The 9,681-nt window shown below is 29.1% G+C and overlaps 1 long non-coding RNA gene across 1 annotated transcript; it reads left to right on the top strand.

Moving 5' to 3' along the window:
• The first annotated feature begins 386 nt into the window (after positions 1-386).
• LOC111631091 lies at positions 387-7,911 on the top strand. The gene is made up of 3 exons (XR_002757641.1): positions 387-594; positions 7,245-7,386; positions 7,615-7,911. It is a non-coding gene; the product is annotated as an uncharacterized LOC111631091 (long non-coding RNA).
• Positions 7,912-9,681: the final 1,770 nt, after the last annotated feature.

Genomic DNA, 9,681 nt, shown 5'->3' with positions numbered 1-9,681 from the left:
TAAAATTCCTATACTACCACGAACCCTAGAACGGGAGGGCCCTTTATTACAATTTCCTTATGGGGCTAAAAGTTCTAGTTAAGCTACTACACAAACCGCAATGTTTATCAAAGGATTTCATCTCCGGGTCCAATTTGAAACATCATTACTCTATCAGTTACAAGAAAATAAAATAAACAAAGGTGGAATGGAGTGACGATAGAAACGATACAATTGACAAATCGAGGGAACATAACGACCAACACGCCACAAGTCACAGGAAATGACGAACTGCGTACTTAATTGAATCACTTCCCTCCAATGACGATCTCCTTCCGGCAGAGGAAGTAAGAAAATTGCAAACAGTGAGTTATGACGTAATATCAGAACCGAGGCAATGAGTAAGATTAAAGAATACTTCTTCTTTTTCTTCTTCTTCTTTTTTAAATCTACAACGTTATTAAGTGATCTTAAGGGTGTTAACTGTTATTTTGTGAAGATATAAAGCAGGCAACAGGTGCAATAAGTCAATTACGAGCTTACTTTACAGAAGAAAATCGCCTTAATTTTGTAGAATCACATAGTTTCTTTAGTTCTTTAGTGTTGTAATTTTTAGTGAGTATATTTTTGTATTTTTGAAACCGTGCCAGTAATTTTTAATCCAAACACAAAATATTTATCGTATTTATACAGACACTTGGCAAATCACAGAATTAAATTTTATTCAGCTGAATCAACTGAATAAAATTTAATTCTGTGATTTGCCAAGTGTCTGTATAAATACGATAAATATTTTGTGTTTGGATTAGAGTATATTTTTCTAAAAATAATTCAGTCGTGTGTTAATTGCTAGTAGTGTTGTAATTAGGGTATATCTAGTCACGTGATATGTTCACTATTAGAGCCACACGGCTTCGAGCCTGACATTTACTGACTCTCAAAAATATTTATTATTGTATTTCGTGTCTATTATAAAAATAACTTTATTTTTCTTTTTTGGCAGATTTTATTATTTAAATACAATAGAATATTCTGAATGTTGATTTGTTCTTTTTTAATATAGTGAGGCCGCTAAAAGTTAAGTGGCACGCAGGATTGGATTTACACTTATTGTGACCCTAAACATATAAAAGACCCTTCTCTTCCACCAAATAATAATACGTGTAACAATAAGAGGCCTAGCTATAGACTCACAAAGCGAGACCCTAAGCTGCAGTTCGTTTAGTTGTTTGCGAATCCGGCCCTGATATTCTATATATATATATATATATATATATGCTAAAAAGTTTCCTGGGGTTTACCCAGCTAAAATTTAGAATAATGGATAATTTTACCCACAGGATTAAGAATGTATTGGACTGGATTATGGATATACTTATACTAAAGTATCAAAACTCAATGATCTTACTAAAGTATATGATTTGATGCATACCCTGGAGATGGTAAAAGTTATATCTTTTACTTTGACCTCGAAATAGCCATAAAAATTTTAATGGAAAGCAAGTTTTCTTCGACTAAATCAGTGATTCTCAAAGTGGGCGTTCCCTCGAGGACACAGAAGATTCAAGGGGGTTGTATCGTTTCTATACTTAAATAAACGTCGAGGATGTAATTTAAATAAAAAGTAACCCAGAAAATTTTTAAAATTATCGTTAAATCTTTCCAGAAATGGACTAGAAGCTCAATTAAGTCTAATTGAGCTTATCTGTAGAGAGTGAAATTCTCGAAATATTTAATTAGATAACGAGTAATTATTTATTGTGACATTCTCACAATGCTGGGCTGCAATTATTAATCATTCTTTTTAAATTTATTTAATTTAAAATATATGCTCTCTTCTTTAAATTAGTAGTGGCTTGTCCCTATATATCACGCTTTTATTTTAATAATAGAGTGGTGTCACTCATCTAACTTCTTTCAGGGGAAACTTTTGGAATTAAATTAGTGTGACTTCCGGGGCAAATAGGAAGTTCGTATACAGTTAATCGGGCTTCTTGCCCGTAAGGTTTCCGTATTTGGTCTCGTTTTTCATATATCTAACTTCGTTCTCGTGATTAAGGAAAGACAGACGGACGGACGTAGGAATTTGTCTGCAATTTTTGAAAATTGCAGTTCAATAATCTTTTCAAATAAATAAATAAATATTCAACAGGCATACGATTGGGCTTGTCATTCAAGTTTTACTTCATAGTTTCTCTTGTAGAACATGCGATAATTGTAAAGGAAAAACTTCAGAATGACAAAGTAAATCATAAACTGGTACTGAGTTATATATTTTTATATTTTTCTTATATTATTCACAGTCGAGGAACTATATAATGTATATATACATTATATATATATATATATATTTATATATAATTTCTGATAAAAATAAATCAGTAGACCCGGTAGGAATGAAAAACTATCACTTCTAGCTGTCCTCTTCTAAATTGATGTTTACTTTGCCGTGTTCAGTTTGACGAAAAAGAAAATATTGCAGCTGTTTGGTTCGTAAACGTTGTCCAGATACTTAATTCAATCAAACCAACCACTAGATGGCAACGCTTCCCCCTTTTTTTCGAAGTTTCTTTCTTACTGGTTCTTCTATTGACTTGACCCAGCGTAACAATTACCGTTTTTCTTAAAAAGTTCTTGTTTATTTTCTTGATTTCTGTCAGTTTGATTTGAAGCTTCTAAATAGAAATTTGTAGTAAACTTAATTTATTATTATAACAATTTTTTTTTGTTTTGTTTTCGACCGGATATTTGCCAAATACGTTACGAATTCGTACGAAGTAAATTGGTTATTATAGTCGAATCTCGCTTATACGTTTCTCTGTTGTAAGTTTCTCGCGATTATACGTTAAATATCTTGTAAATTATGCATTTATTTCCGTTCCATACTGACAGCGAATTTCCAGCAAAAAGTAGAATAATACGTAACACGTGACGCATTTACGGCAAATTTTCCCGTTTAGCAAATCGCTCCGCCACCCCAACGCCTTGAAAATATTCGCTTTTTACGTTTTGTAGTGTAAACAAATTTCACCGAGAGATTAAAAATCGTTAACTCACACTGTCTAAAGGTAACTCACATTAGTAAATGTGAGTTAATCTTTAGAATGGTTCCATTCTGTCACGTGACTGGAGTTTCGGCGGAATGAGACAACTGGTGTTACATACTAGTATGTGACAAGTCCATCGAAAATTACAGGAAACAAGCAAAACTTTATAAATTTTTAAAAAGTACATGATTCTTTTATATGTTGTTCAAATGTATCATACAGTACGGTACATACTGCATAGCAAATTAAAACTTTATTGTTAAGAATTACACGTACAGTACAAATTCAGTTCGTATGCCTCCCCTATAGACACGATCTTTCAGATATCCCCACAATAGGAACTCTGCCTGAATTGAAAACAAGCATAACACGCCATATTGCTACATTTTCTCAAGAAACCTATCGGGCTACTGTTGAACACGCTGTAAGGCGCTTTGAACATGTGATTGACGCAAATGGATTGCACGTTGAACAAATGTCGTAAATAAAAACTTTTTGCGTGTTTCCATTTTGTGTTTCTTGTTCTTCATGCGCCATTTTCCACTTAGTGATAAAAATTTGAACAAATTACTTTTTTCCTTTTCTCCGTCGTCCATATAACGTATATACTAAGTTTCATCAAAGTGCGTCAACGAGAACGGACTCTATACAGGTCTGAGTAGGGCAACTTTATTTATAACCACCCTGTAATTTGAAGTCTGAATTTTTCCATTGTATGGAGAATAAATATAGGACAGGGACCACTTTATTTCAGAAAATAAAGAGAAATATTTAGGTATAAAATTATCAGACAGCTGATACGTGATGCAGAAATTCTAGTGATAAAATATCATCCTAGTTATAAAATAATACAAGAGACCTTCAGGGATTGTAAAATTGAGCTTTCACTTAAAATCTCAGTTATCGATCCGGTTTTATCAATCCGTAATAAAATAAAAGTAGAACTTTAAAAGTATTATGATACAAAGAAATAATTCATTTTGGTCATTTTTGCGCCCATCAGTGACTTAGTGGGTAAAAATCATCGAACACAGTTGGTCGCAGGCTGGCCTTCGCAACAGGATGGCCACGTAGAGTTTTCCGGGATTTTTCACGTGTCTAACACCTGAATAGGGGTCAAATTCCTATAAAAGTCCTTCACTTAACAGCGTTCGTGACAATTTATGAACAAATCTGCACTCGAACCCGGATCGCCAGTGTCAGGCTGTTGCTACTTTGGGAATCTGTCCATTATATTGACCCACGTCTTCCCCAAATGTGAGCAGTTTTAAATTTTAAAAATTCCTTCATAAAATAATGAGTATTTTATAAGAATAAACATATTTCAAACAATAAATTATGATTTTATTATCCTGAAATATCCTATAGTTTAATTAAGTTTGACAGATTTATTTGATTCATTCTACTAACAGAAAGTGGAAGGTAAACGTTTTAAATCATTATCACACACTCATAATTAATTTTAATGCATTCTGAAACAACGATATAGAAAAATCATTGTAAAATCGATGTACTGTATAATTATTAAACATATTATTAGGCCTATATATTAAATAATTTTACCTCAATTTTTCATTTATCCTCTTGGAGTCTGTAACGAGTCTGAAAATTGATAATGCCACTTCAAAAAGAATTGGACTCTTACCTTGGTGGCACCTAACAAAATAATTACCCCGACGATAGACGTCTTTTATAATGCTTTTTATGTCTTTGTAATGTATAAAATATACTATAAAAATTAAAAAATCAAATAGTTTAGAGTTGACTAACACCTAACATAATTAATTTTAATTATATTACACATTAAATACAAATTTAAAACACTTAAAATCGATTCACAGTTCATTTTTAGAATCAATTAATCGATTTTAAAGATTTATTAGAAAGTAAATTATGAGGCAATCAGTTATACTAAGCATCAATTATGAAAAAATTTAATCAATAGTCAACTGCACATCAGTGGCTAAGTGGATAAAACCGCTAAACACAGTACTTAGTCGTGAGTTTGCGCCTGGCCAGCAGAATGACTGTGTTTTATAGGTTTCCTTCACGTTGGTAACACCTAAATAGGGTCAATTTCCTATAGAAAGCTGTTCTAGGAGGCATTCCCCCGGCAGATTGTCTACGTGTCGCGTTGCCATATACGGACAATAACTATACTAAGCATTGATTACTATTTACTGCCATTTTTACGAATAAACTTGCAATTATGAGAGTTTAAAATCTAAAAATATGAGGATAAATCATTTTTAATCAGGATAGTTATTGATTACAGTCTCTATTCTTACGAAGAATCGACATGTACTGTTGGGGGATGATGATGAAGTGATAAACATTGAAGTCGCACATTATCCAAAAAATTATTTTTCAACAGTAATGTTAATTATATTTTTAGTCAAAAAGTCATTAGGCATGAAGTGTGGATGATAATTTGGACCATTTCAGAAAATATAAAAATAAAATGTACTAATAATAAATACAGGTCTATTTAGTACTATACTTTATAAATTGATTAAATTTTACAAATAAAATTTTTTTTAAATGTGTTAAATTTTACAGTTTTTCGGATTAAAAAAGAAATTAATAAATTCATTAAAATATTTAACATATTTGTTTATTAATTAATTATAAAATACATTTATGAAACGTCCTCTGGTTATTTATTTTAGTTTGTTTAAATTATATTCAAATATTAATTAACTTTTAAAAAATATTTTTATAACGAACTATTATTTATTGAGACATCGTCACAATGCTCTCAATTTTAGTAGTATCTTATTCCTATAAATCATACTTTTCCTGATAATAATTGAGTCATGCCAGTCATCTATCTACCTCTATCCAGGAGAAATTTTTTGAATTAAAATAACGTGACTTTCGGTATAACCGGAAGTTCGTACAAAATTAAACGTGGCTTCCTGCCCTTTAGCTTTCCATGTCTGGTCTCGAATTCATTTATCTCACTCCCTTCTCAAGATTAACGAAAGACAGACAGCTGACCAGTGAAATTTACTGATCTGCAAATTTTGAAAATTACAGCCCAATAAATTGAATAATGAAATTCAAATATATTTATCTATTCCGTTCTGTATAAACTGTAGCTATTTAATAACATTATTTTTATTATTTTTAAATATTAAAATAATTTACAGCATAAAAATTAAAAAGTAGATTTAGTAATATAATAAAAATTACCATGAAAAAAATTAGAAAAATAAATATTTATATTTATAAATAATGATAAAAGAAAAAATAATTTATAACACGAGCAATTATTTATTATAACATTAATTTAATTTAAATTATATGCTCTCCATCTTAAATCATTACTGGATTGCCCCTGTACATCATACTTTCCTTTAGCAATAGAGTCATGTCAGTCATATCTTCAGCATGTAAAGAAACTAAATTTAAATATTGGAATAAATCTAGAATACAAGACACATGTAAAGTTCTATAAAAAGTAACAGAGACTAAACAGAATTTGGTTTTCCTGTTTGATCTTTGTTTCTTTTCATGTTATTGCCTCTTCTACACGCGAATGAAAAACCATATCTTTTCAATTCTTGTCAAATGTTTCAATACAATAGTCGATAGATTCAGTAAGAATTCGAATAACGTGGCTCCTTTCTAACCCAGAATAAAAAATATTTCTTTCCTACTCCAGTCAATGTTTCTTTCTATATGACAAATTAAAATTAATTTTTAAAATATTATTTATTTATTAATTAACAAACAGTGATTCTCATTTAACATATGCTACAAGGGCCTGATTAAGAGTTTTACAGGCCCTAAACCCTTTGATTTTGGTTGCCCTATATACTGTACGTGTAACTCATAATATAAGCAACAATAAAACATAAAATAAAATTTTATTTTTAAAAATGAATGGCGTCAGCAAATACTTTAATTGTTTCATTTATTGTGGGGGCCCTTTTTGTGGAGCCAGGATCCACAAAATGAGACCCCAAGTTTTTCAGTTTTGCACCATATGGTCTATGATAAGTAAATCAGGCATAAATTTTTGGGGTCTTTCTTTCTTTGACGGGACTTGCTTAATTTGCTTAATAATTAATCCAGTTATGCATGCTACTATTAACTTATTTATTAAATATCAGACTAAAATATTGAAGTATATAATTTTTAAATATGGAAAATTCAATAATGTTTGGTTGAATCTTTTTTAATCTGACGTGAGAATTGTTGAAATATTTTTAGTGGTTTGGAGCCAATGCCCGGTTTTACAGTAGCTTCAGGCTGTGAAGAAACTCCTTCAAGAAGATTGGATAAAATGTGATGGATGCCATGCTTGATAGCATGAAAAATATTTTGAATTACGAAAGAGGACAATTTATTTGAGGTTTCTTTTAAATGTTTCAATAATAAACAATAAAATCTTATTATTTATAATTTATTTTATTTTACTTTTTGTTAATACAAAGATTTAAGTTGATATTTTTTTAGTTAAATAAATAAATATTTTCGATTAAATTTCGTTTAAAATTATTTATTTACTTTTGAGTATATCTTAGTTTTTAATTTAATTTTTTCGGAATATAAATCGAATTAATAAAACGTTTTATTAAAGGAAAATCGATATTTAAAGAAACCTTAAGGAGAGCCTTTCAAGATTTAAAGGAGCCTTAAGATAAGCCTTCCGAGATTAAAAGAAGTAGTAAGGATTCTTCTGGAATTTAGACAAGGGATCGTCCATAAATTACCTAATGTTATTTTTAAACTTTTCAAATACCATTCCACTTCCATGTAACGCTCCGTATGCTGTCGCAGACACCCACCCCAAAATTACGTAATGCATATCTTCAATTCCCTTAATTGCACTAAGGAATTCTCTGACTTATTCATTGTATTATTTATTAATTTTGAAGTGCAGATTAATTACAAATTATTCGTAATTATTTAAAGTTCTTAAACGATATATACAGTCGACCCCCCTATAAGATCATTGATTTTTCCGTTTTATCTGAATTACATGTTGTACGAGTCACTTAGATTTTACAAATATGTGAGCCATTCACAGTCCGGCACACGTATTTGTAAAATCTAAGTGACTCGTACAACATGTAATTCAGATAAAACGGAAAAATCAATGATCTTATAGGGGGGTCGACTGTAAATAAAATAATTTATACAGGTATACACATGATTTATTTGAATTATTTGTATATTTAATTTCAACCTATTGTTATATTTTAATATGTACTTATTTTCTATTTTTAGAATTTAAATTGGTAAAGTAACAAAAGAACAAAAATTGAGTAACGAGTAAGAAACACGTATAAAATTGTTTTTAAATAAAGGAATAATTAAATTTTTCAACTTTAAAAAAATCATTTTTGAAAGAATAAATACTTCTTTATTTTTATTATTTTTTTAAACAGCATTTATTCTTTCAAAACTATACTTTAAAAAATTATCTATCATTTTTCTAAGTACAGTGAAATTTTCGTGTTTATTTATGTTCTATAATTGTATATTTTTTCACTATTTTCAAGTGAAAACATTGAATAAACGTAATCATTTCAGCCTATATTTACTTACAGAATAACGTATATCAAATGGAAATTTTTTCTTCTCATTACAAGCAAACACTTTTTTTTAATTCTTTAAACAAGACAAAAACAAGTGAAATAAGAAGAAATAAACTAAATATAACATTCATATTTCATTACGCTTATTCTTTAAGAAAATTACAAGATTCACAACCACAAAACTATCGTCAAATTGTTATTATTTGAATATTATTTATTAATTAACAACTAGTTCTATATTATTGTAACATCATCATAAAAATTCACGTGACTTTTCGTCTAGACTGAAAGTTACGTTATTTCAATTCAAAAATTTTTCCCTGAAAGATGTCAGAGAGATGATCGGCACGACTCTATTGTTAAAGAAAAAGTGTGACGTGAAGGGGCAAGCCACTACTGATTTGAGGCGGAGAGCGTATATTTTAAGTAAAACAAATGAAAAATATGATTAAAAATTGCAGCCCGCAATTGTGACGATGTCACAATAAATAATTGCGCGTCAGTCTGGGCCTTTTTTTATGTACGATATTGCACACACACCCAACAATTTTTAAAGAAATAAATAAAATTTATTTTAAGAAATTATTAATTTATTTTTAATAAAATATTTATTTCAAATAATATATAAAATTGTAGCAATTGATAACATAAATTTATTAAAAAGAAAAAAATTAAGCAAACATATTTCTAGAAATTTTAAGATTAAATATTTCGTAAAAAACCGAAAAAATATTTTTAAAAATAGAAAAAAAATCGATTCACTTTTATCCAAAAACTAGTAAATATAGCAGAGCATCAGACACACTTGAGCAATTGGAAAAGAATTGTGAGAACAAGAAACAAACATTAAGAATGCCAAAGGTAATTTAGATCAATAAAATGACAAATATAAACTCTAAAAACTCTAAAATCTACTAAAAACATAAAATTTAAAATAAAATTTCATTTATATTTAAGATATAAAATGTTAGACATATAAATAAGGTATTTTTCTCTTCTCTTAAATTAATTACTAATAAATAATAAATTTATATAAATATATAATGAGAATTTAAATACACAGCAATTTAATTCAATGGTTATTATAATTTTAATGATTTAAATAT

The sequence above is a fragment of the Centruroides sculpturatus genome, unplaced genomic scaffold (assembly GCF_000671375.1).
Source record: "Centruroides sculpturatus isolate CEXI.00-Female unplaced genomic scaffold, Cexi_2.0 scaffold671, whole genome shotgun sequence".
Lineage (NCBI taxonomy): Eukaryota > Metazoa > Arthropoda > Arachnida > Scorpiones > Buthidae > Centruroides > Centruroides sculpturatus.
Note: the sequence above shows the minus strand (reverse complement) of the source record. Positions and strands in the feature narration are given on the sequence as shown.